This window comes from Myotis yumanensis, unplaced genomic scaffold (assembly GCF_028538775.1).
Source record: "Myotis yumanensis isolate MYYU_CA2020_CCGP unplaced genomic scaffold, mMyoYum1.0.hap1 SCAF_5, whole genome shotgun sequence".
Classification (NCBI taxonomy): domain Eukaryota; kingdom Metazoa; phylum Chordata; class Mammalia; order Chiroptera; family Vespertilionidae; genus Myotis; species Myotis yumanensis.
This window is the reverse complement of record NW_027223756.1, coordinates 29009362-29036926: the sequence shown is the minus strand read 5'-3', so window position 1 is coordinate 29036926 and position 27565 is coordinate 29009362. Positions and strand designations below refer to the sequence as shown.

Here is a 27565-nt window from a genome sequence, read left to right as displayed (position 1 = left end):
CGGCCCCATACCCACCTTATCCACAACAACCAATGGGGCCTGAAGCCTACCCTCCAGGACCTATGGGAGGACCTTACCCCCCTCCTCAGGGGTACCCCTACCAGGGATACCCACAGTATGGCTGGCAAGGCGGACCGCAGGAGCCTCCTAAAACCACAGGTATGTGACGGGTGTGTGTGTAGGTGGATATGTGTGTGTGTGTGTGTGTGTGTGTGTGGCGGGGGGGGGGGGGGGCGTGCGCAGTCCCACGTCACCAAAGGAAGGGTTTGCCAGTTTTCTTTGGCAGAGAAGAAACTCTGGCCTTTGTGTGCCGTGGTTGACATTCTCAAAGCTTGGTGATGCTTAGGGTGGCTTCTCATTCCTGAGAGGACTTCTTTCTCAGGAAACCTGAGTCAGTTCTGCCTACTTTCTTCATTTCTCTTGCTCCCTGTGGGGCTGATGACTTCCAGGCCGACATGTGTTGTGGGCGCACCTCCTGGAGCACCTGTGGGGGAAAGAACCAGTTGGCTTTTTGCTCTGGCCGTCAGTTTTGTTTTTCAGGTTTAGCCTGTTGGGATTATTTTCTCTCAGCTTGTTGACCCTCAAGTCATCCTCTTGCCCCTACTTTCGGGGTTGGTTTTCTTTACTAACATGTTTTCATAATTCTGTTTAGCCTGCTGGCTGAGTTCTCAGCTGGCTTGTGAGTCCTTGTGTGCTGGAACAGTGCTCCTCAACATTTACTCTGCACACCAGCGCCAGTCCCTGAGCAGCTACTGGGCTATGATGAGATAAGCACAGAAAGTGAGAGTAAACATTTAGAAACATTTAGAGCAATTTGGTATTTCCCTGACATTCAAGCATGTGAGCTTGCATTTTACAAAAGTATCAGTCTCTGAAGGGTTAAAAAGGAAATATCTTGAGAAGCACTGTACTAAATGTCCTGGTGACTGCTACGACTGGCTCAGAACCTTTGTGGAATAGTCGCTCTCTCACAGCTCTTTCAGCTTAATTTTTACTGAGTGCTTATTATGTGCCATTCAGTAAGAGCTTTATATATACATTAACATTTAATCCTTGCAACAATCCTATGAGGTTATTTCCATTTTATAGTGAAGTAAGTGAGGCACAGAGTGGAGTAACGATTTGCCCGAGGTCACCCAGCTAGAAGTGGCAGATCCCAGAATCTAATTCAGATAGTTCAGCTTAAGAATCTTGTACCTGTAACTTCTTGCTGTACTCTTGTCTCTCTCCTGTCTTTTCTGACCCACATTCATCTGAATTTAGGGCCTTAGGCTGCCTCTGAGATTTTCCTAAAGCTTAACCCCTTATTAATCAAAAGTAGTAACAGAATCAATAGTTTATTTTATTTCAGGATTTGAGGATTCTTTAGAATGGGTGGATTCCGTGGAAGAAAAATATGTTTGAGGAATTTTACACTCAATATGGGAAAGATAATACTTCCATAGTGTCAGATCAGAGGCTGTGCTAAAATTGAATAGATGTTCATACCTTTAAAAGATTTGGTTTATTGTGAAGGAAAGCTTTTACAATCCAAGATTCTGTTTTGCTATAAATTTTAAATAGCTCGTGCTCAGAAGAGTGCAGGAAGTATAGCCAGTAAAATCAGAGTAGGCATTTAGGTCTGTGACATCAGAGGGGGATTTCCTGAAAATAAATCTCAGTTTCCGGTTTTCTGCTTCAAGACAGGGTAACCCTGTGATGAATGAAAGAAGGCAGACTGAAAATACCACATAATGTATGATTCTAGTTACGTGCAATTCAAGAACAAGCCAAAATAATCAATAGTGATGAAGATCAGAATTGTGTTTACTCCTGGCTGTGGAGTAGGGGGTGCAGGTGGGGGTGGTTATTGATTGGGAAGGGCACAAGGAAACCTTCTGGAGTATTAGGAATCTTCTTTACCTTATTCCAGGTATAAACATTCTTCAGGCTGTACATTTACTATTTGTGCACTACCTTAGATGTTATATGTCAATGAAAAGAAAAGTCAGCCTAGTATTTGAGTTATCCAGCAGATTCAGCCCAGTGCCTGCCTGGTGTTGTCTTCCATGCATAGCCCTCATGGTCTATAGTGTGTAGGCCATTTCTAGACCTGTATTGTTTATACTGACTGTAACTAGCATTCGATAGATGTGGAACTTCATAGAGCTTATCTAGAGTAAGTGCTTCCTGGGCTTGCAAAACATACAGACTTCATCTTCTTTCTTTACCATTGGTGTTATATCAGCCTTTTTGAGAAAATAATATCTTAATTCTTCTTAGGGTGAAAAGGCTCTGTTTATCTCATCCAATATAATAAAGAGCTAATATGCTAATTAGACCGGACAGCGGCACGACCTTCCGGAACCACCAGTGGGAAGGGGGCAGGGCCTCGAGGCCGCCGGGGCTGTGAGGGCTGAGGCAGCCAGGGCTGCGAAGGCCTACTCTTGCACAAATTTCGTGCATCGGGCCTCTAGTTATTTCATAAATGTATTTGAAAGCTATTTAATGTTCTTTCCTTTGGGATTTTTTTCTCTGTTCTCTCTCTTTCCCCCTCCCTCCACATGGCCCTTCAGTGTGTCTGGCTTAGGCCTCCTTACAGCATAGTGGGCTCCTTCCATGATAGTGTGCAAAAGTGGAAGCTACCAGGCCTTTCTTTAAAAAATATTTTTTTTAATTAACTAACTTCTAATTTTGAAACAATTTTATTGGTCAAAGCAGCCACAGGTCTACCTAGCATGTGTTCTAGGGAAGGGGAATAGATCACTCCTTGATGGCGAGTGGCAAGGCCACACTGCAGATGGCATATGGATTGGGAGACCTTTGGGAACACTACCACAAGTCCCAGTGGTGAGGATGAACTCCTGTTCAGTGGAGCATCTAAAGAACAAAACTTCTTCTAGTTTCTTGTAAAAATGCCATAGTAACAGACCGTTTAAAGTTAAAAATTAAACACAACAGTATCTCCAGTGTCATGTCAGAAAATTGGCAGTCTGTGTTGTTAAGGGACATTCTGTGAATTGGTTAGAAAGTCATGAAAGAAGAGGTTTTTTAATTCTGTCATCAAAATTGAAATGACTCCCACTCAGATACGTTAAGTCATCAGAAGTGGGAGAGGCCTCAGATGATCACCCAGGTTAATCACCATTCTACGCTCCTAGCAGACATCACTAATCAATTGTGGCTCTTTCTGCTCAGCCCACATATGGCTTCAGCCGCTCTGAATAGGCTTGAATTGTTAGGTAAGAGGAATCCATTTACTATTCCTGCTAGGCTAACCTCCTTTTTTTTTTTTTAGAGATATTCAAAGTGAAGCCCAGAGAGGCTTAGTGAGTTTTGGCTTGGATATAAGTCCTGATTCCAAGCTAAGTACGTATTTCCTCCTGATGCCTTGCTGCTATAATCCAGCACAGATCCCATAGTGATTGTCAAACACCCACCAAAGGAAAATAGCTCCTTTTCAGCAATTCCCTCTCCTATCTCCCTCAACCCCCCACCAAAACCCAGGGCACCAGATTCCTAGTAAACAGAGGTAAGTGGAGTGTGAGCAAGCTGGATTCAAACCCCGGTAACCCTAGGATCTGGCAGGTTACTGAACCTCCCTGTTTTGGGTGTGCCTGCTTCCCCTTGTAAGCTTCACGAAGGCAGTTATTTCTCTACTTCACCTCCTTCCAGAGCACCTGGAACAGTGCTGACACAATGTTTATGCTCAATGAATATGTATTGAATGAATGGCAATATCACTATTTTGAAAGGTGGTTGTGACTTCATGTTAGGTATCGGGTCCCTTTCCCTTGGGACCCTTCCCTTACTAGCTAGCTCTTTTGAATCCAGATATTGGGTTTTATACATGCTCTTCTGGGTTCAGACTGTGATATCTGGCAACATAATGATTTAAAATAAAACAAATTCTGCCTAGCTGGTGTGGCTCAGTGGTTGAGCATCAACCTATGAACCAGGAGGTCACTGTTCGATTCCCAGTCAGGGCACATGCCCAGGTTGTGGGCTCGATCCCTAGTAGGGGATGTGTACAAGGCAGCTGATCAGTGATTCTCTCATCATTGATGTTTCTATCTCTCCCTCTCCCTTCCTCTCTGAAATCAATAAAAATATATTTTTTAAAATAAAATAAATTCTACTCCAGCTGAGTCCTTGGGATGCCCCCATGGAGACCAAAAGCCCAATTGGCCTTCGCCTGGGTTTCTAAGCCTGTAGATAGGGAACTGAAAGTGACCCTGTTATGGTTCTTTGTAATTTGAAGAAGCAAAAGCAGAGTGCCTGTTCCAGGAGTGCCCTGCTGGGTCACTGGCCAACCAGTAAGAAGTTAGGAGCGGCTTCTCCTTTAGTCCACAGTCCCAGATGGGTGGGGGAGGGGGGGCTGGGAGGGGCATGTTTCTCCTGCACACTTTCTTGGTGTCTGGCATTGCTCTCATCAGTCAGCGTGAGGTTAGAAGAGGAAGGAATTGAACGGTCTGGCATCTCTGGCTCATTGGCTTGAGGTATGGAATTACAGCCTGGCGTGTTTGAGCCTTTTATGCCTTTCTTCATCAGAAACTCTGATCAGGCATTTTCATTGCCCTGGGAAGCCTTTCTAGCATAGAGTCCAGCTCAGTACTGTCTTTCTTTGCCAGGTATCAGATGACAGAATGTCCCAGCAAGGACGCTGCATGGTGCCACCAAAAGCCGCATTGGCTTAGGAATCTAGGTTTAGTTTCTCCGGTTCCCTGGACTTCTGTTTCCTTATCTGTGAAACTGGGATTGCAGGAATGTGGTGAAGAATAAAGTAATATGTACAGTGTATGGCACTTTGACGGGCATTGAGGAAGTTAGTACCCTTTTGCAACTCACAGCATCTTTCTGAATTTTTGCTTGTGGGTGGATGGGGGTGGTGAAAACAGGAAGTTCTCATGGGGAAGGTGGGGAAGACAGGGACTGAGGGTCATTCCTGATGTACACTGAGAATTCCCACTGGCCTGAGGCAGCTGTGGGCAGCCCCAAAGTCATCCCATCTACTGTCATAGCCACATAACTGGCCTCCCTCCTCTTGCCCCTGCTGTCTTCTACCGAGACCCAATTAAAAGCCAGGATTTTTGCAGTGACTAGCACAGTCCTCTATGAGTAGGCTGCCCCCCTTTCACCTCCCCATCTTACAGAACCCAAGTTTGTGTGCCTGATCCTTCGAAAAGCCAAAACTCAAAATGTCAGAGTTTGGAGTAAGGAAAAGTTTATTGACCAACTGAGAATCTGGGAGACTTAATAGTGCCTCAAATCCCTCTTATTCCCTGGACTAGGTTAAGGGATTTTAAGGAGTTAGGGGGACCAAGTGTGCCAAAGGCCTGGTGAGGCAAGTTTTAATTGGAGGACCTTGGAACTTGGCCATTTATGGTAGGAGGAGTCAGCACTGGATCTTCCTGGACAGCGGACCCTTCACTTCTGAAAGGGTACCATGTTCAGGTTCCGGTTATATCCAGGTCCTTCGGTGTATGTATGTGTGTTGGGGAGAGAGCTTGGGGGGGGGGGGGGGGGGGGATGGGGACAGGTGGTGAGACTGATTCCAGGTGCAGCTGGAGGCCAAAGTTCTCTTCTCTGCACATGCTTCAGCTGCATGACCTGCAGTTTTGGTCTCTTGTGTCTGAAAAACAACTCAGTGTCTTGTTAAACAGGACAGGACCATTTGAAGCTATTTCTGTGGTTACACCTGCAGGCTCTGCTCCATCTTCACAGGCCACCTGTTCACTCATCAGGCCACTCCCCCTGCTGGGCCTTTGTTTTTGCCTGTCCCTTTCCCTCTGCCTTTCGCTTGCCTCAGAAATCTATGCAGCTTTTTGCCCTGTCTTGGTTCTTGCTCAGCTATTACCTAGTCAGGGAGGCCTTTCATTCGCCTCCCTACTCCCTCTACCCCAACTTGGCTCTCTCTGGCCCTGTGCTTCCCCCCTCTTTTCCCTACTTCCCATGCTTCACGTGTTCCTTGGCTGCCTTTTTCCTCCCACTGGAATTTAAGCTCCTTGAAAGCAGGGACTTTGGTATGTTATTCCATTACTCAATTCCAGGGAGTTGTTGAATGATTGTGCCCCACTCCCTGCACCCTCTACCTGCACAGGTATCTGGTGAGGCATTCTCCTTCAGGCCTTGGGTTCCTTTCCGTCCTCCTCTCCTCTGTCAGAATCCTGCAAGTGGCCCTAAGGAGCTGCTGCTAACTGAGGTTTTGCTGTGTGTCAGGCCTGTGCTGAATACTTACATCCTTCATCATTTACTTAGCATGAGGCCCTATGACGTGGGTCTCATTAAAGACGAGAGTTTACCCAAGGTCAGAGCTGGGCAGTGGCGGAGCAAGCCCAGGTTAAGTGGTATTATCCCAGCGTTTACACATGTGGAACTGGAGTCTCGAGAAGCTACAATGCCTTGCTCATGTTCCCCCGGGTGTCTGACCCAGAGCCTGACATGCTTCCATGTGTCATGTGGCCTCCCATGGATCAGTACAAATATTACAACTTCATCTTCCTTTTTCCCTTGGAAACACCACTCACTCATTCAGTAATTGCCAGTTAAGTGCTCTCTGTAATTTAGTGCCAGGCACTAAATATGTTACCATTTCTACATAGATCTCATTCAGGTGCTCTGTGTACACCATCTTATGTAATCCATACAGCAGTCCTGGTGGTTTTCCATGTTAGAGATGAGGAGACTGAGATTCAGAGAAATGAATTAATTTACCTAAAGTCAAGTAGTAACTCGCTGAGCCATGAATTTAACCCAGGTCTGCCTGATTTCAAGTTTTATTCCTAACTTTTGTGCTCTTTTGTTTTCCATTAGGGAATATTCTTAAAAATACTTCAAAATTAGCAGTAACAAGCATAGGTCACAGCAAGAAAGAAGGCGGGCTCTATGCGTAAGAGGAGTTCCCTCTGGGGACACTCAGTTGCAGCTCTTCCTTCTCACAAAAGCAGATGCGGTTGGTCTTGAGTAAGTGTACTGGGCTCTTAGCACCAACTTTGACTCTCAGTCCACGTACGTGTGAATTCAGGCTTTAACTTGCCAGGTCTGCTCAGGTAGGCCCAGCGCTTCCTTAAAGTCCCCCTGGTGACGCCACTAGGTCTCCTGGACCTGAGGGTCATGAGGACACTGGGGGACTGCCGGCTCCTAAAGATGGCCTGAGGTTTTTCTTCTCAGACAGAGACACAGTCTGTTTCAGTCCAATACTTCATGCAAAACATTCTCTTTTGCTTTTCAAAAGCCTTGGCCTGCCCAGCACTCAGGGGTAATGGAGTATGAAAGGCAACTATTCTTTGCAGGTCCAGTTTGCTCAGCTGGCCGGGGGATGTGCCGGGCGCCTGCTGACTGGGCCAGGCTGGGTTGGCCAGACCTGGCTGGCCTGGGGGAGCGGAAGTGTTTGAAGTCTTGCCCTGCTCACAGGCTGGTTTGCTTCATTGTTCTTCTTTGCCCCCTTGCATCCAGGTGCAGCCTGGGTTTTCTGCTCTAATACTACTTTTACTCAGTTTCAGAACATAACATACACATTCCCTTCACTTCTCACATAAGCTTTTAAAAGTTTAGGTTGATATAAACAATGAGGAAATTGGTTTGGTGGGCAAGATAAAGAAGCCTGCTTCGGGTAAAAGGCATCTCAGGGAACTAGAAGGCGGGGGTGGGCTAGAGTAGGTCATTCTCTAGGATTGGAGCCCAGGCTGTAGTGTGGGGCCCACCCTGTGAGTGTGGGGTCATTTAGGGTGGCAGGGATCTTTCCTAGGATTTATTCTTCCAAATAATAATAATGAGGCATTAGCTGGCCGGCTCCAGGATCTGAGCCCAGGCGGTGTGGCATGACGCCCATAGGCACCTGGCTCCTGCTGCCCAGTGGTCAGGGTGGTTAGCCACGGGGCGGAAATCTTCATTCTGCTTATATTGTGGCTCCCAGAGTTGAGATGTGCTGAAATGTGGGACATCATGACAGGATTGGTGTCTGAGTCACCAATGAGGGCTGAGCCTTAGGCATAACACAGATGTGGTGACCAAGCCCAGCTCAATCAGGGGCCAGAGAGTGGCTTCTCCAAACCTGACTTTGGAGACTCGGCTCTACCCCAGGCTGCGACTTCGGGGTTACACCACAGTTCTTGGACAGAAAGGGGGCCTCATATTTATTTTTTAAAAAACATTTTTATTGATTTCAGAGAGAAAAGGAGAGGGGGAGAGACATAGAAACATCAGCGATGAGAGAGAATCATTGATCAGCTACCTCCTGCACGCCCTGTACTGGGAATCGACCCCACAATCCGGGCATGTGCCCTGACCGGAATCAAACCATGAACTCTTGGTTCATAGGTCAATGCTCAACCACTGAGCCATGCCAGCCAGGCAGGGGACCTCATTTATAAAAGAACTTTTAAAATTACAGAAATATCTCCTATAGAATGTAAATAATACCCATAATTTTGCTATCCAGAGATAGTTGTCAACATTTCGGTATAAATCTGTGGTGTACTTTTAGTTTTTTTATGATGCAGCCCCTTTTGGAAGTTCAACTAGTGTGTTAATCTCTACCCATGGGGTATATTTACAGCTAATATCATGCTACATGAGAGTATTGTTGGGCATTTTTTGTTTTCTTCTTTATTTTAAATTCATCAAGTCCGGGTCTCCTCAGCAGCATCTCAGCCCTATAGAATATGCAAGTCCTTGCTGAGGAGCAGTGATCACTGTTCATTGAAGTGTCCGTTTCAACACTGCTGATCATGCGGGGTTTTCTTTCCCCCACTCTAAATTATTCTTGTTTTAAAAAATCTTAGTACAGACTTGGTGTGGTGAGCACACAGTACAGTGTACAGATGATGGTTGTGGAATTGTGCACCTAAAACCCCTATAATTTTGTTAACTAGTGTCACCCCAATAAAGTCAATAAAAAGGAAAATAAAATAAAAATCTCAGTACAATTTGGAAAGCTCTACAATTTAGCCCTTTATCTAGTTTATGGAAAAACAGCAACAATAATAGCTATAATTTATTGTTTGTTTTGTGCCTGGCACGAAGCTAGCTGCTTTTTGAGGAGTTAATCCTATAAACGTTATAACAATCCCAAGAGGTCAGTGCTGTTATTGTCTCCTTTTTCAGTTGCAAAATCCAAACCACTAAGAGGTTAAGGGAATTGCATTTTGCTTAAATGGACCATATCAGGTATAGCAAGTGTAACCCAAGCCCAGCACACCTGATGGAGAGGACCTGGCTCCTGCCCGCTCAGCTGAACTCACAGGCAGGCGGGGCTGGGAGACGCTCAGGGACAGACCAGTGAGTGGATCGTGGCAGTATTTGTGGTCTGCCTCCGTTTTCTGCTGTTCCAGACTTGCCTTGGCTCCTTGAGGGAGTGGCTCCCTCCTCCAGGAAGTATTGACTTTCCTGTGGACTTACCGGAAAGCGTTATCAGCTCGCAGCCAGGAAGCTTGCTGCTACGGGGGCTGCAACCGTTTTGGCTTTGAGAGGCCATTACTGCCCCCCTCCTTTTCCCACTGCTGGGCTCAGTGGTTTTTTCCTCATTCAGTCACAGGTGTCTTACAGGTTCAGGCTGGGATCCTGATTGGCAAAAGTGGCACACTCCCTAGTGATGCCTTTACCCATCCTCAGCCTTTTAGACTAGAGTTTCTGAATCTGGAGAAGGGAGTAGAACCCCCCCCCCCCCCCACACACACACACACACACACGTGCACACACCTTCTTCTAGGGAGTGTACCTGGGGTGTGTGTGGTGATGTGAAGAACTTTTTCCTTGGGGTCCCAGGCATCAGGCCCTTTTCCCAGGGACACACCTGCTTAAAGATCCTAAGTTGGGAACAGCCTAGGAAAGATTCTGATGCATTTTCCTTAAGGGGGGAAAATCTCAACTAGACTTTTTTTAGTAGCGTCTTGGCTACTTCTGAGCTTTTGCATTTGCCCTTGAAATGAGTTCATTTGGTAACCTAGGAGACCTTGTCAGCTGGAGGATTTTAGGGAGACGGTTCAAGATTGTTATTTGAGTTGTTCTTAGTGGGATAAAAATAGATTTCTGCTTTGGGAGTGTGTGTATAATGGGTAGTTTATAAAGGATCAATATCCTCCCTTCCTTCCCTCTGCGCCCCCCCAACCCCCCAAATAAGCCCTGTCCATGTACCCTTGGGCAGCTGTGGGTAACCATGACCTCCTGAAGGCTCTCAAGGGGCCCCTCTGGAGAAGGTGTCTTTTGTGGCTGCGGGGCCCCCTCTCTCTGACCCAGGCAGGCTCGGGACCCTGAGCTCCCTTCGCTCGCTTGATGTTCCCTAAGACTCCTCTAGTCAGACTGATCCCTTCTGGATAAAGTGATGGTTCAGATACCAGGGACTGCCCTCAGCCATTTCAGGAAGGTTCAGAATGAGCCGAGAGCTCTTGAAGGGTTTCAACTGGCAGAAGTAGGAGTGACTCCCTTCCTTAAGAGCTTAAGGCTGACAGGGTCTTCATATTTTTGATCAGTAATGCTTTGCCGTCGCTTAAGAAAATAGTCAGCTAAGCCCATGTCTACAGCCTTTTTACAAGACAGGCCGGAAACAGCTTTTCCAACTGAGGTAAAAGGTGCAGGAGAGATTGTTCATTCCGTTGTTCACGCATTCACTCACTCATTGGTTAATTCCTTCCTTCCACATCTCCTGTATGGCAGGTCTGCTGAGTGTGCCCTGTGCAAGACTAGGGGCTTAGAGTGGAAAGTGACACGGGAGTCCTCAGCATTTTTATCCAGGTAGAATCAGGAGCTAAGGGTTCATCTTAGAGGCCAAAAAGAATTCTGAACAGGATCATTCCCTGTTCCAGCAGGGGAGAAGGGTGGTGAGGAAGGGGGTTGGTAGAATGCCGGAAGCTGGGGATGGACCCCAGCAGTAGAAGGATTCTTGGTGGTCCCCTCCAGCCTGCTATTGGTAGTAGGTAGTTAGGATGGCTGTGTGCTTGTGACATCATTAGGAGGCAGTGCCCCCTGCCTTCCTAGGTTATCGCCCAGCAACCTGGCATCCACATGGAGTTGGGCTCAGGCAGTACTTAGGGGAAATAGACGCCTCTTTTACCCCATTTCCATGTCTCTTGTTCAGTCTTTTAAAAGACTCAATTCATTGTGTAAAGAGAAAAATAGTCTATAGATCTCCTACCACCTTTACATAATACCCATGTTGCTCCCGGGTATCTCAGCACTGAGGGAGTCCTGCCTTCTGTCCGTTAGGTCTCTGTCTTGGGAGTAATAACAGCAGCTAGTGTATACTGAGTACCTGCTGTCCACTCATCACTGGCCTATTAGCTCATTAAGCCCCTGAAGAACCCAGTGAGGCTTCAGGTACTATTATTTCCCCATTAGGACACCGAAGCTGTGAGAGGTGTTCATACCTCAAGGTGGCATTGAGAGAGGATCCCAGGGTATCCAACGCCAGAGCCACCTCTCCCCATCTATAGTGTTCCTAAGAGACATGGACATGCGAGGCCCAAGATATTGGGGTCTGCTTGTGCTGCTATCCGGGGACTTGACTAACGATGACAGCGGGGCTGCAAGAGTGTGCCCTACCTGGTGTCTGCCCGGCTTCCAGTTTGCTGAGAGTCCCTGTTCTCCAAACCGGTGGTGCTATAAATAAACCCATCACTTGGGCAGCCACACCCAGCTCAGTGGGTGGGGAGCAGTGCGATGCCTTCTGTTATTTCTGACACACCGGAGGCTCCCGAACAGTCGCTCCGCCTCCACGGCCAACCCCACTCAGTTTCCCACCATAGGGTTTTCATCACAAGGATTAGCCTGTTTCTTCTATTTCAATGGAAAGATGGTTGGTCAGTCATGATGTTGGAGACTTTTTTCATTTTCTTTTTTAAAAATTTTAATGATTTCAGAGACGGAGGGAGAGGTAGAGAGAGTTAGAAATGTCAATGATGAGAGAGAATCATTGATCGGCTGCCTCCTGCCCACCCCCCACTGGGGATGGAGCCCACAACCTGGGCATGTGCCCTGACCGGGAATAGAACCATGACTCCCTGGTTCATAGGTCAACATTCAACCACTGAGCCACTGAACCACTAAAGTTCATCGAGCTTTAGTGACAGGCTGACTAGAACTGGTATTGTTGACCATGGAAGGGAGTTGCTGCCCTAAACTCTGGCCCTGTCTCCCAGACCAGCAGAGTTCTAGTCAGAGTCCTACAGGCCAGGCACCCCTCTCTCTCTTTCTCCACTGGGGAAGGCTCTAGCTTCTCATTTGCCAAATGGCACTCTCAGTGGGCGAGGTGGTGGCTTTCAGGACCCTTTGTCATTGGCTTTGGGCAGCTGTTGGCTTGTGGCAGTGTTACTGAGGAGCAGGCATCGTTGTAGGTAACTTGGCAGAGCCACCCCCCCCCCCCCCCACCCCATTCCTTCCAAGTCTATAAGGATGACCTTTGTTGCTCTGAAATGGTGGGCAGTGCGCTGCTGGAGTAGAGAGCACGGGAGGGGACAGTCCTTACAAAGGGAGATCTGCCTCGAGTCACCTCCTCTCCATGTTTGTTGAGAGTGGTCACCCCTGTCCCATCCCTGACCTTAGAACTCACCTGCATCAGGCCTCCAAAACTGAGGTGCATTTAGGTGAAAACACAACTATTTTTACTATCACAAAATTAAGCCTGACAGCGGAGGAAGAAAACAACCTGGGGTGCTTTGCATAAATATATCTGCTAGAACTGTTAATCAGTAACGCAGGAATCTGGTACGTGCTGAAGCCAGTTGTGGTCTGTATACCTAAGATAACAACACACTTTGTGTTCAGTAAAAATGATATGGCAATATTTGCCTTATCACACACTCAGTGGGTACTGTTTGAACGAGACTTCTGAGGCCGGCACTCTGTGTGACTCAGACTAATACTGCCGATAACAGAGCAGCCTGTGCCCGTCTGTGCCTGGACACTAATTGGTAGAACCTAACAGCTACCGCCTTGCCTTGGTGATCTCTGCCCATTTGGACAAGTTCCAAAGGGCCAGCTCCCCTCAAAGTAACCTCTCCATTTCCCCCCTGTAATCCAGTGCCTGAAAACCAGGAAAATAATAGTTTTTCTCATTTCTATTTAGTTCCAAAATCATGGCAGTCGTCTTATATTCAGGAGCCATTCACTGACACTGGGAACTTGTGGTTTCTGAGTCTATTTCTGTTCTACTCTTGCCTTTTCTCTCATTACTGTTTCTGTGATTCCAAGCATCTTTCCTGCTGCTCAGCAGGATATGAAATAACAGCTCGTGCAGTAATTACCGTCTCCACCGCCCCTCCTTGGGGCAAGGGGAGCCAGGCCATGATGACTCTATCAGTGAGAAGCAGGGGCTGTGACAGCCAGGGCCAATATCAAATGATTTCCATTTCTGGGTGAGCCACTCACTAGCCATCGTTTCTTTAAATTTTCTTATATTAGCATAAGGGAAGAGAAAGGAGGACAGAGCAGTAACAAAATTGACACTCTTCTTAGCTCTCTGTAAGGATCTGCCCTGATTTTTAATCCAGTTGTGTTTATCATTGGTCCCACCCAATGTGAGCTTCCTCAATAGGTCTCTGGCTCTTTTTCTAAATGGTCTGTGAGCTGCCTGAGTTGGGAAAGATGCCTTTTATTCCGGGAATCCCCTGCAGGGTTGGCTGTGTTAGGAAAATGAGAAGTGATCATGTGAGCAGGGAGAGACTGAGCTTAGTGTCAGCAACAGCAGCCTGTTTCTCCTTCAGCACATCCGGCTTGTGAGATGGAGCAGGAGCCGTCTGCAAGAGGCTGCGGCGGGAGGCGGTGGGCACACAGGCAGGCAGAGTGGACTTTTGGATGACGAGGATGTGCCTGGACCTGGCTGAAGTCCAGGCTGGCCCCAGGGGACTGCAGGGTTGATTCAGGCTCCAAACGGAAGAGATCTGAAACTGCTTCGGAACAGAACGTCCCTGAGCCACTGGCATAGTTTTGCCTGCTTTGAGGCTCGGCTCTGGTGTCTTTCCTCCTTAGGGTGTCGAGGTACCTGGAATCCTCAGGAATAAGCAGAGGAAATCATGTAGGAGGTAAAATATTGAATAAAAGTGATCATTTTAACCTGTTTAATCCCCACCTGAGGGTATTTTCCCATTGATTTTTAGTGAGTGGAAGGGAGGGGGGAAAGATAGAGAGAGGCATTGATGTGTGAGAGACACATCGATTGGTTGCCTCCAGCATGTGCCCCGACCAGGGCTGGGAAACTGAGATATGTGCCCTTAACCAGAATGGAACCCGGGACCCTCCAGTCCGAGGGCTGATGCTCTCTCTATCCACTGAGCCAAACTAACTAGGGCATATTTTTTTTTATCAGTTTTTAAGTATACAGTTTAGTGGCATTAAGTACCTTCACATTGTTATGCAACTATCACTTTAATCTTCCCAAATTAAAGCTCCATAACAATTAAACAGTAGCGCCCCCCCCCCCCCAAAGCCCTGGCAACCATCCTTTCCATCTATGAATTTGACTGTTCTTGGTACCTTCTGTAAGTGGAATCATACAATATGTGTCCTTCTGTATCTATCTTATTTCACTTAGCATAATGTCTCGAAGGTTCACCCGTGTTGTAGCTTGGGTCAGAGTTACTTCCTTTTTAAGGCTGAATAGTATTCCATTGTATGTATAGACCACATTTTGTTTATCCTGTCATCCATCAATGGACACTGGGTTGTTTCCACCTCTTGGCTCTTGTGAATATGCTGCTGTGAGCATGGCTCTGAACAAATACCTGCTTGAGTCCCTGCTTTCAGTTCTTTGGGTAAGAGTTTTAAAACACAAGAGCAAGGTGTCTTTGAAGGTCAGTTTCTGATGAATCACCTTCTCCACCGAGGGCTGGACTTGCAGACCGAAAGTCAGCTTTACTCACCAGCTAATTTTAGACTCCAACATAACCACACTGGTCACTTGTAACATCATATTTCATTTTGATATTTGACCTGCTTTCACAATGTTACGATTCCGTTTTACAAATTACGTGCCATTGACAATACTTAGTTGTGATTATAGGGCACCCTTGTCACTCAGAGGTGGGCATGGCCCTAGACAGTGCACCTTAGTCAGCTGGCTGCTCTAGGGGTTGAAGGCTCTCACTGACTCTGCCCCTCCTGACCCGGTCGGGCTGTTCTTTGGCCTTGTCCCCAGACCAGGGTCTGTCCTGGGACCTGAAACCCTGAGCCCACTGACAGCCGAGGCTTAGGCCACTCGTCTTACACTCGTGCAGCTTTGTGCAGGCATGATAGTGTCCTCTGTGTCTGCTGGTTCTTGTCACCTGTTTTATTTCATCCAGTTCTTACACAACATTTTTAGCATAATTAGAATTATATGTAATCTTTTTTCTGAAATTCCTTGGCATTCGGAGTTGCCTTAAGGTCTGGTTTTCCTTGCATCAGCTTAGAACTAGTCGTAGGGAAGTGGTAAGGTGTACACACCTGGGGTAATGGGCTTTCGATGGATTCAGCTGTCCTGGCATGGGTCTCTCTACCTCTGGAAAAGACCTCCTTAGGCCAGTGCCCCTCTGTATTTGCCAGACCAGTTAGGAAGTGGAGATGGCTGGTTGTGAAAGTCTTACCTTCGTGGGCACATGGTTATTTTCTGTGTTAATTTCTTATTGGAAATTCTCCAAACCCACAAATGAGCCAACTCCAACCTCTTCTGCGTAGCCAAGGACAGTCGCCAGTGCCCCGACAGACTCTGAGCCCCTGGTACAGTGAGGACCTAGCCCGTGGGCACACGGCCTTGTGAGTCCCTGCCACTGTGGCTACCTGTCCTGGCTGGAAGGCTTTGGGGGCTGCGTGTTGACTGCCACTGCGTGCTCCTAGTTCCCGTCCACCTCGTGCTGCCCTCTGTGTGCCCCAGGCCCTGCGGGGCAGCTCACGGAGAAGCCTTGTACCCTGCACTTGGGAACTCCTAGTCTAGTTAAGGCAGTTGGAAACCCTAGAGATAAACCAGCCATTTCTGAGACAATCCTATTTTCTTGTTCTGTTTCAGTGACAGGAATGAAAACCTTGCTGGCATACAAAAGGAAAGTCTCCTGCCCTTACCCCCAGCGCTGACCTGGCGCTCCGTAATGTGTCCTGTTCTGTAGCTGCCCTTTCATCTGAAGACTTCCCCTGGCCCCCTGTCTCGGTGCCGCCTTCCTCTTAAGGACTGCTTGCTGTTCCTGAGGCTGTTTCAAATGATCGTAATGATAGTGCGGTAGCAGCAGCTCAGAGTCAGAAAGGTCTTGATGGGCTGGCCTCCGTCCAGAAGGCCCCGAGGAGATGCTGGGAGCCTCTTCTCTCTTCTCAGGCTGACTGTTGCCTTCTCCTACTGCTTGGGCACAGGGCTGCAGGGGCCCGGAGGGGAGAGGATAGGAGTCAAGTGATATCTGTTGCCAACCCATTTTAATTGCTTTGGAGCTTCACTGCAGACACCACAGTCAACCCTGCTTTTCACAGGTCACGACACTGAAGCTCGGAGGTGAAGGGGAGGCCCGAGTTGGGGCCAAGCTGAACTGGATGGCGCCTGAACCAGCAGGAAGGAAGGGGTGCTGATGAGTCTGCGCTGGGATGAGTGGAGAAGGCACGAGTACACGCTTAGCTGTGGCCGCAGTTTTAGTCCCCGGGTGGTTGCCTTTTGAGGGTTTGTTGTAGATGCTGGAGGATGAAGGGAGGAGTTTGCCAGACAGCAGATCAGATTCTTCTCAGAGGAGCAGAAAAGTCTGTGTCAGGTGGAGAAAAGCCTTTCACACAGTAACCCAACCTCAGCGAGGTTTCTGGCCTGGACCGTGGGAGGGTCCCACGAATGAATCCGGCAGCTGTTCCTGGATCCAACAGGGAGAGGGGGCACTGTCCTGCCCTGGGGCAGGAGCCATTCCTCTGGCTGGGCGAGAAGGAAGAGGTCGATCAAGGGGTGCACAGCCAGATCCTGGAGGCAGGCTGGTGTCTCTGCTCATGGGTGTCAGTGTCTGTACAGAGAAGCTAAGAAATCGCAGATGTTTTAGGCAGGTGCCTGTGAGGCCCACTGTGTGGTTTCCTGCTGGGGTGAGTGGCCACTGAGCCTGGAGTACCTGGGCCTTCAGTGATGGGGCAGGTTATCACTAGCATGGGCCTGGTAGTCAGGATGCCGGTCTGTCTGTGGCACTTGGTCACAGCCCCTGTGTTGCTGTCCTGTTTGTTCCCATGCTAGCTAGTTCCCTCTTCTGTCCCAGGCTCCGTGTATCGGCTCCCTGCCTCCTGCCCTGGGTGCTGCTCTGTCCTGAGCCCTGTCTGAATTCCCAGAGTCATACTTCTCAAAGATGTGACCATGTTTCCCCAACCTGAACCTGGGTTCTGATGCCATGTGGTTGGTTGAGGCCAAAGGCAAGGTGAAGGGACTATCTGTGTGCATGCACGAGCAGGGGCAAGGGCAGGACCTTGCATTCCTGGCAGTTCCCCGCCAGCATGGGTCTCCTGGAGGTGCGCTGGCCCTGTTCTCTCTTCCCGACAGTGAAGGCCCCGCTGGTCTCGCAGGCCTTTGCTCCCAGAACAGCCTATGGCTCTGCCTTCTCGCCTCGTTTATTTCCGAGGCTTCTCCCCAGAGTCCGGGTGAGCCTTCTTTCTGTCTGCCTGTCTGGATCTGCTACGAGAGGCCTGCTCTTTACTCAGTCAGGGAGGGGTCTGCCTAAAGGGTCATTGTCATTTGAAAAACATTGTCATTTGAATAACAGTAATAACATCAGTGAACATTTATTGACCGATTTACCATGTGCCAGGCACTGCTAAGTGTTTTACATGCCAGTCTCTTAATTTTCCCAACAGCCCTGCGGGGTGTATATTACTAATCCTGCCCCTATTTTACAGCAGAGGAAACTGAGGCAGAGAGGCTGTCACCTGCCAAGGTTACATGGCAAATGAGTAGATGAGTCTATTCAATCCAATTTGATGTCTGATTCAAATCTCTGTTCTGAAATCCTAATTGTGGTTTCTCCCACTAAATTGGAATAGTGCCTGGGAACTGTGACCTGGATTGATTGGAGTGACAGTATCAGGTAGGGAGGTTCCTTCCCTGCTTCTCTACACACACACACAAACAAAACAAAACTGTCCACACACACACACACACACACACACACACACACACACACACACACATCCACCCACCCACCCACCCACCCCTTGCTGAACCTCAGGCTTCTGGGAAGAAATGTCCCTGGGCCAGCTTTGGTAAGGGGTTGGGGGTCTGGAGAAGTGGGACAGAGCCTTTCTGAGAGCACAGCTGGTGCCCGCTGCAGCTTGTCATTTTTTAAGTTGCAGGGCGGGGTAGTCTCTGACCCCCAGAGGGATGTGCGATGCACACCTTGCCCACTGCAGCCCTCAGCACTGCTTGGGGTTCAGGGCAGCTCTGTGTCCGCTCTGTGAATACAGCCCTAAGTTGGCTCCTGCCTCCTCACAGCAAAACTGTCCTCACCGGCCGAAACCGGTTTGGCTCAGTGGATAGAGCGTCGGCCTGCGGACTCAAGGGTCCCAGATTCGATTCCGGTCAAGGGCATGTACCTTGGTTGCGGGCACATTCCCAGTAGGGTGTGTGCAGGAGGCAGCTGATCGATGTTTCTCTCTCATCGATGTTTCTAACTCTCTAACTCTCTCCCTTCTTCTCTGTAAAAAATCAATAAAATATATTTTAAAAAAAACAAAACAAAACTGTCCTCACCAACTTTCCAGACACCAGAATTCTGCAACCACCAACTACAGGCCTTAGTGCTTGAAGCCCAGAATTTCAGTGCAAAGAATTCACGCTTTTCTTTGGATTATTAGGCAAGTACTAGCCTTCACACTGTGCATGTGCCTAGAATTGGATTCCCTGACTCATGAAAGGAGCTTCCCAGAGAGCACTAAAAAGCCTCCTAAAAGGAGCTGAGTCAGGGCTGAGCTGCACTGGGCTGAGAAGCAGCCTTCCTTGTAGGTTGATCCAGGTCTTGCAAAACGAGGGAATTTGGCTATGAGAGACCTGAGGACGTTAGGTAGGGCCAGGTAGTGGGGTTGCTGATCATAGCTGGCTACAGATCCATGGGCTCTGACTGCACAGTCTAGAAGGCCAAAGAGAAAGTGGGTAGGAAGGAGGAACCCAGACGTTTTTGAGTGAAGGAGTGACATGATGGGAAGTTACGTTGAGAACAGTGGGAGTGGGCTTAGCAGTGTGGCCAGGTCTGCAAGCGTGAACCCTGTTTAGTCATGTTTACACATATCCTGTTTTTTGTTTTTTTTTCGCTAAAAGTATTACAAAGGGTATTACATAAGTGTCCTTTTTTCCCCCCCACCCTTGACAAGCCCCTGCCCTCCCTTACCCCCCAGTGTCTTATGTCCATTAGTTATGGTTATATGGATGCATACAAGTCCTTTGGTTGATATCCTGTTTTTAAAATATAAATACATTGTTGCCCTGGCCAGCGTGGCTCAGTTGTTTGGGTGTCGTCCTGTGCACCAAAAGGTTGCCAGTTCAATTCCTGGTCAGGGCACATGCCCAGGTTGCGGGCTCAATCCCTGGTAGAGGGCATGCAGAAGGCAGCCGAGCAATGTTTCACTCTCACATCAATGTTTCTCTCCCTCCCTCTCTCTCTCTCTAAAAATATTAAAAATTAAATACATATATATTGTTAAGAATAAATTAAGCCCTAGCTGGTTTGGCTCAGTGGATAGAGTGTCAGCCTGCGGACTGAAGGGTCCCAGGTTCGATTCTGGTCAAGGGCACATGCCAAGGTTGCGGGCTCAATCCCCAGTAGGGAGAATGTAGGAGGCAGCCAGTCAGTGATTCTCTCTCATCATTGATGTTTCTATCTCTCTCTCCCCTCTCCCTTCCTCTCTGAAATCAATAAAAATATATTTTAAAAAATAATAAATTAAAATGTGTGTACTTGCATTAAAAACAAACAAACAGCCGAAACCAGTTTGGCTCAGTAGATAGAGCATCGGCCTGCAGACTGAAAGGTCCCAGGTTCGATTCTGGTCAAGGGCATGTACCTGGGTTGTGGGCACATCCCCAGTGGGAGATGTGCAGGAGGCAGCTGATCGATGTTTCTAACTCTCTATCTCTCTCTCCCTTCCTCTCTGTAAAAAATCAATAAAATATATTAAAAACAAACAAACAAACAAACACCGACACGAGAATACCACCTCCTAGTTGATTCTGGCCACACCTATAGCCCCTCATGCAGTTGCCTCCTCTATGCATTGGGACCACAGAGTGTGCAGGACTTTACAGACTTCAGTCCGATGATGAAAAGAATGATGAAGGCCGACTCTGGGAGCAGTAGGCAGGTGCTTGGGCTGAGGAGGCTTTGGCCCCATGTCCCAGCAATCCATGGTGGTGTGGAGGGCCCCTGAGGCAGAGTAGAGATGTGGAGGGGATATTTCCAGGACAAAGGAGACAGTGAGCCCATTGAGTATGTATTGCCAGTGTCAAGAGAAGGCCCAGGGGTGGCACTGCTTTCAGGGTCAGATGAGTAGGCACTGAACTTCCTGACATAGGTACCGCCGAGGTGACAGGCTGGCAGAGGTGGATAGCAGCAGTGTGGGGCCTCACTGCCAGAGGGACCCGGCTGAGGAACGGAGAGGACCAGCGCATGGTGTTCGCCCTCACGGATGAGCAGAGACAGGAGAGCTGGGGGCTGGTGAGGGACCTAGAAGACCATTGACTCCTCGGGTTTGCAGAGGCAGAGACTGGCGGTCCCTGCTCCCTTGGTGCCCTTTCTCCAGGACCCGGCTTAGGTGGGCCCCTGTTCAAACCTAAACCCAAACCCAAAGGGGAGTGAAGAGGCTGGGGTTGGTTTGATAAGTTCTGAAATGCCTCCAGCGGTGCTGCTGGAAGGGGGGACGTGTAGAAGGGACCCTAGCAGTGGTGTTTGGGACCTGGCATGGGGGAGAGGGGGTTTCTGCCTCACGGGGCTCAGCCTTAGGAATTGCACAATGCAGGCCGTTCTGGTCTCTGAGCTGGAGGGAGTGCCATTTGATATACCTGCTGCTTCCTAGCGTTTGGCCAGGGTTGAAAGTCAGCAAGGCCTGAGGGAGGTGTCAGAATTGCATTGAAAGCACATCTGATAGGTGGGACTGGGGGTCACAGGGGCCAGATCAGGCCATGAGAGGAGCAAGAATAACTGGGAGCACAGGTTAGGTGGAGTTGGGCCCAGGGCGGTGTCTAGGCAACAGTGATATGGGAAGGCAGGCCAGGAATGAGGCCAGTGCCACCAGGGAGCCCAGGTCAGGCAATGCCAGCTGTCCACAAAGCCCCTGGAGCTGGAACTTGTGGCAGAGGCTAGAAGAGGTCAAAGCATGCTAGAACCAGGCCAGCCCTCCTCCTGCCCACAGGACCCCCAGTGACAGGAGAGGAGCAGCTGAGTGTGGCTGTGGAATCAGACAAGCCTGGACTTGAGAAAAATGTAGAATGCAAAGTAAAAGCCTCTATCCCTTCCCACACCGACCTCTAAGTTTCGTATTCTTTCAGAAACTTGTGTATACGTGTGTTTGTGTGTATATATATCCTTTCATTCTACAAATAAAACAAAGCACTGCTCTATACCTTGCTTTTATCCCTTGCGTAATTTATTAGCAACATGGAAGAACCACCTAGTTCTTCTTCATGGCTGCTTAGTATTCTCGATGTGCTATGCACTGACTTACCTATCAGTCTCCAGGTGACAGAAATTGAAGTTCTTGATAGTTTGGGGTTATTTTGATACAGTAGCAATTGCAGCATACACCTATTTTTAAACACCGGAATTATTTTTGTAGAAAAGTTCTAGGTACAGTTCTGGGTCAGTGTTGTGTGTACCCCCAAACCCAATTTTCTTTCAAAGGGCTTCTACTAGTTCACACTCTTGCAGTGTTGAGAGTTATAAATGGTGATAGTAACACAGCCTGTTGTGAGGATTAAATGAGATAATGTATAAAGCTTTTGGCCAGTGCCTGCCACATCAGGCTGCAGGCCAGGGCTCACTGCAAACTGGATCACTGGTCAGGTATCCAGAAAGGTGCTGGTCTGGGTTTCAGAGAAGGGGAGGTGGCAGGAAACAGTGGTCTAACAGTTGCTGAGCAGATGGCACCTTTATTTACACATTGAAGAAATGGCGTGCCAGACACTGGCATGGGACTGGACCAGTGAACCAGGTAGGCGTGGCTCCCCCCTGGTGGAGCAGCAATGTGGAGAGGGAGGGAGACAGCCAACATGTCTCCACAGATTGTGTGCTAAGTGCTATCAGCACAGGATGCTGCTGCTCATATTGCCCCCTGACTGGGTCTCTCTCCCCCCTGCCCTTCCCTGTCCCTCCCCTGCCTCCACCCTGCCCCCACCCTGCCCCCAGTGTACGTGATGCAACAGGAAAGGAAGAAGGACGACGACATCGGGTGTCAGGCAGCCTTGGCTGCGTGCTGGGCCGCCCTCTGCTGCTGCTGCCTCATGGACAACTTGGAATGAGCAGCCAAGACCCAAGTGCTCCCTCCAGGCGTGCTGCCTCCTGTAACTGGAATAAACAACTAGTGCCGCACAATTTCCATTTTTCTTTCTTTGACAAATACCTAATTTGCAGATTTTTAAATTTTAGCACCGGTGATGGGTGAGAAATGGTATCTCACTATTCCAGTTTACCTTCCCTCGTTTTTAGTGACCTTGAATATATTAATTTGCTTTTACAAATCTTTTGAATTGCCTTTATATCTTCTTAGCCCCCCCCCCTTTTTTCTATTTGTTTGTCTTTTCTTACTGATTTGTAGGGAGTTTTTAAATATTCCACATACTAGCATGTTACTATTATAGGTGTACAAATATCTTCTCCCTGTCTGTCTCTCAATCTTTCTTATGTTGTATTTTCTAGTATGAAAGTTTTTAAATGTCATATTTATCATCTTTCCCTCATGCTTTATGTGCTTTAGTCTTTGAAAACGAACTTCCTATTCTAAGAACATAAAAATAAGCCTATATTTTCTTCTAAAATTTTTCACATAGAATCTTTAGTCCACCTAAATTTATTTTTGATCATGGTATAGGATGAAGTTCTGGCTTTCCTTTTCCATTTTGATAGTTCCAACACCATGTATTGATTAGGTCATCCTTTACCCATTGATTTGAAAAGAGATTTGTCATATACCAAGTTTCCAATAAACAACTGGGCTAGAATCAGAAGTCTGGTATGTTAAACATCTTCCCAGCCCTGGCACATGCCCATTTTTCTTCCTCAGAATTTTCTTGGCTATTCTTGGTCTTTCACTCTTTAATCTGGATTTTAGGATGAGTGTGTGTCAGTTTCTGTGGAAAACCACCACGTTTGGCTTTAACTGGGATGACATGTCATTTACAGAGTACTTGGGCAAAGAGTTGACATACTTACAGGATTGTCTTCCTATCATGAACATGTTATCTCTCCACTTACTTTTGTCTTCTTTTAAATCCTTCAATAAAGTCAGATAATTTTCTTCATATAGCTTTTGCATATTCTTTGTTGGTTTTAAAATTGGAGTTCTCCTTAAGTACATTATAGTTTAAATGCTACTGTGAATGAATGCTTTTTAAAAAATACTACATTTTTGGTAAAAATAATTTCTTCACTCCAGTGGGATCACAGATTAGAAGATTCTAACCCAGTTTTATCACCTTGGGGCACTTTAAACTGGGAAGAGCAGTTCATCGACCTTCCCTTTGCATACTCCCAGGGAAGCACCCACAATCTACAAGGACCCACATTCACTCTGTAAATGCTGAACAGCTCGTGTATTAGGTGATAGACCATATAGAACAGACTCCATCCTTGCCATCATGGTGCTGACTGTAAGGAGGGAACTAGACATTAAATAAATCCCATAGGTAATAATTGACCATCTATTTTCCTATGAAAAAACGATATGTATTGCTATGAAAACATAAAAGGGGGACCAACTTGCACAGTCTAGGAGGGATATGAAAGATGAGTAAGTGTCCTCAGGCAAAATGGTTGTAGGATGAACAGGTGCAAAGGCCCAATGGCAAGAGAGATCATGACTCATTTGAGAAACTAGAATCGACATGACAGAGAGCAATTGGATGTTGGGAAACAGATGAGAAACAGGCAGGAGCAAGATAAGGGGCTCATAGCCCGAGTTAGGGATTTTGATTTTTGTCATGTGAATGGTGGTGGGAAGCCATTGGAGGATTTCAAGCAAAGGGATGACATGATCAAATTTGCATTTTGAGAGATCCCTTTGGCTTCCATGTAGAGAATGATGGAGAGACATGAATGCATTTGAAATATTTGGAAGTAAAATCAACAGGTTTTGGTAATGGATTGGATACAGAGATTGAAGAAGGGAGAGGTCAGGGATGATTTCTGGGCTTTTGACTAGAAGTAGACGCCTAGTGGTGATGTTTGTGGAGGCTGGGAACAAAGGAAAGGAACATGTTTGGTTTGGAGGAAGAGAGAACCAAGTTGAGCTCTGAACATATCAGACTAAAGTATCATGGTGTAGATGTCATGTAATCATGGAGCTTAGAGAAGAGGTCGGGCTGGAGATATGGGGAAGGCATTGGTCTATTGGTGGTAATTGGAACTGTGTGAGTGAATGAGATCAAGCTGGGTAGAAATATGGATGGAAAAGAAAAGGTGGCATGTAGGGCTGAGCTTTGAGGAAAACTGAAGTGGACCTGTAGATGATGAACCTAACCTACAAAGTCAGAGATCATAAACCCAGGAGAATGGGGTGTCCTGGAAATGGAGAGAAGAATTTAAGCAGGGAGTGATCAGATATTGCTAGGAGGTCAGGTAACATAAGAACTCAGAAATGTGTATTGGACTTAACCACACTATTATCAATGGGGAGGGGGAGGGGGACTTCTCTCCAGTTCCTGTTCTGTGAAGGACACCAACAGAGGAAGACAGGACTGCTAGGACCAGAGATAGGGGTCCTCAGGTCTGGAGGGAAGCAGATATTTGTGTAGGCATGGAAGAGACAAGCTCAGAGGTACAAAGAACCAGCTGGGCATGAAGGCATAGAACCCTTGCTAAACTGGAAAGAAGCATGCAACAACACATCAAGTTCCAGAAAGGCCAGACACCAAGTAAGGGAGTCAGGCTAATTCACTCAGCTTTGAATATAGAAAGAGAAGATACTGTTCCTCAAGCAGAATGTGTCCCCTGGGGTGGTTGATTGGTGGAGGACCCATCATGTAGGTCACCAAGCATGTGACTATCTATGCTCTGGGGAGGCCCTGCTGAACAGTATAGATCCTTCATGACTGCCATTTTCAGATTTTTCTAATGTTTTCAAAAGAAACTTCACAAACAACTCCAGTATGAGAAAGACACTTTGAAATTGCAGTTGAGGTGAGGGACCACCCCCTACCTTTTTATGGAACCCCTGGGGACTTGAGAAATAGTGCAATTGAAAGCCTTTGGTCTTTCCAGATTTTCTAGTGCATTTGGCCAAGCCCAGGGAGGGTCGGGCTGGATGAGGTTTGCCCTGGGATGTCCTTCTGGGATACTGCCTCACCAGCAAAATCAGTGTGTAACTGCTGGTGTGTATTCTGTTAAGATCTGGAAGGTACTTTATCGCTGGGTTATTTCCACTTTTTGGCGATTATAAATTTATGTGCAGGTTTTCCTGTGAAACTAATTTTCATCTTTAAGGGGAGTGGAATACCCAAGAGTGGAATATATGGATATGATTAAGTATGTGTTTAAGAAACTGCTACTGATTTCCAGAGTGGCTGTACCATTTGTATTCCCAAGGGTAAAGAATTACTTCTAGTTGCTCTATATCCTCACCAGTACTTGATATTGTATTTTTTCAATTAGCCATTCTCATAGGTGTAATAGTGGTATCTCATTGTGGTTTTAATTTGCATTTTTTAAATGCCTAATGCTGTCATGTATGTATTTGCCCTCCTTATATCTACTCTTTGGTGTCTGTTCAAGTCTTTATTAATTTCAGAGAGAGGAAGGGAGAGGGATAGAAGGATAGAAACAATGATGAGAGAGAATCATTGATCGCTACCTGCTGCACATCCTACACTGGGGATCAAGCCTGCAACCCAGGCATGTGCTCTGACCAGGAATCGAACCGTGATCTCCTGGTTCATAGATCGATGCTCAACCACTGAGCCACACCAGCCAAGGCTGTTCAAGTCTCTTGCCCACTTGTAAATGGAGTTGTTCTCTTACTGTGGACTTTTGAGTCTTTAATATTAATTCTAACTATTAAGTCCTTTGTTGCAGACTATCCCCTTAACAGTGTCTTCCACAAAACCCAAGTTTTCCATTTTGATTTTTTTTTTCTTTTTCTTTTCTAGGTCATGCTTTTATGTCAGGTCTGAAAACTCTTTGCCTAACACCAGGTCATTAAGATTCTCTTTTGTGTGTTTTCTGTGTTTTTTTCAAGTCTTACATTTAAATCTATGATCCACTTTGGTTTAATTTTTATATAAAATGTGAGGTTTTTTTAGTTTTTTGTTTGCCAATTTTTTCAACATTTGTTTGAAAAAAACTACCCTTTCTCCATTGAATTGCTTTTGCATATTCGTCAAACATCAGCTGGCCATGTTGCTGTGGGTCTATTGTCCTCTTTGTTCCATTTCTTTGATCTGTGTCTCTCCCCCTTTGCCAATACCAAACTGTCTTGACTACTGTAGTTTTATATTAAATCTTTCTTAAAGTAAGGAGGTGGGTTTCCTCCAACTTTATTCTTTTTCAAAATTGTTTGTTGTTCTACTTCTCTTGCCTTTCCATACATTTTAGAATCAGTTTAGCCACACACAAAAATATTGCTGGGATTTTTATTAGAATTGGATTAAATCTACATATCATTATGGGGCCTGAGGGGTATTTCAATAGGATTGCTTGTTCACTCTTATGTGCCACAGCCTTTAATGATGCAAGTCAGCCTGCTCCTTCCTTCCTTTGCTGTGTTGTAGTTATCCGAGTTAAACCCCAGCTTATGACTGGTTCCTTTGGCGTCTTTTGAAGTCTGGCAGTAACAGATGTGGCCTACATCACTGTGGTATGAACAGCCATGAAAAGATGACTAGCATGATGAGCGGCTTGTGGCCTGGCCATGCTCTGGGTCAGTAAGCCACCATCATTCACAACCTTAGTTTCCATGAGTCTCAACTAATGAACAGTTTGTGAGCAGGAGCATGATGGTTTGCCAGCCCTCAGAGCAGCAGTTCTCAACCTGTGGGTCAAGACCCCTTTGGGGGTCGAACGACCCTTTCACAGGGGTCGTCTAAGACCATCAGAAAACACATATATAATTACATATTGTTTTTGTGATTAATCACTATGCTTTCATTATGTTCAAACTGTAACAATGAAAATACATCCTGCATATCAGATATTTACATGACGATTCATAACAGTAGCAAAATTACAGTTATGAAGTAGCAACGAAAATAATTTTATGGTTGGGGGTCACCACAACATGAGGAACTGTATTAAAGGGTCGCGGCATTAGGAAGGTTGAGAACCGCTGCCTTAGAGGATTCGCTCTGCCTCGAGGTCTTTACTCTCCTGCCATAGGGTCATAGAATTGTTGTGTTCTGGGCATAATCAGATTTTTTTCCTCTGGATTTTCCCTAATTTCTCCTGCCTGGCATGGCAGCCTCACTCATACTTATTTCTCCAAAAAC

At 46.9% G+C, this 27565-nt stretch overlaps 1 long non-coding RNA gene across 1 annotated transcript; it reads left to right on the top strand.

Moving 5' to 3' along the window:
* Positions 1 to 68: 68 nt before the first annotated feature.
* LOC139010420 (uncharacterized) lies at positions 69 to 23391 on the top strand. Its single transcript, XR_011471512.1, has 2 exons — positions 69 to 159; positions 22278 to 23391. It is a non-coding gene; the product is annotated as an uncharacterized lncRNA (long non-coding RNA).
* Positions 23392 to 27565: the final 4174 nt, after the last annotated feature.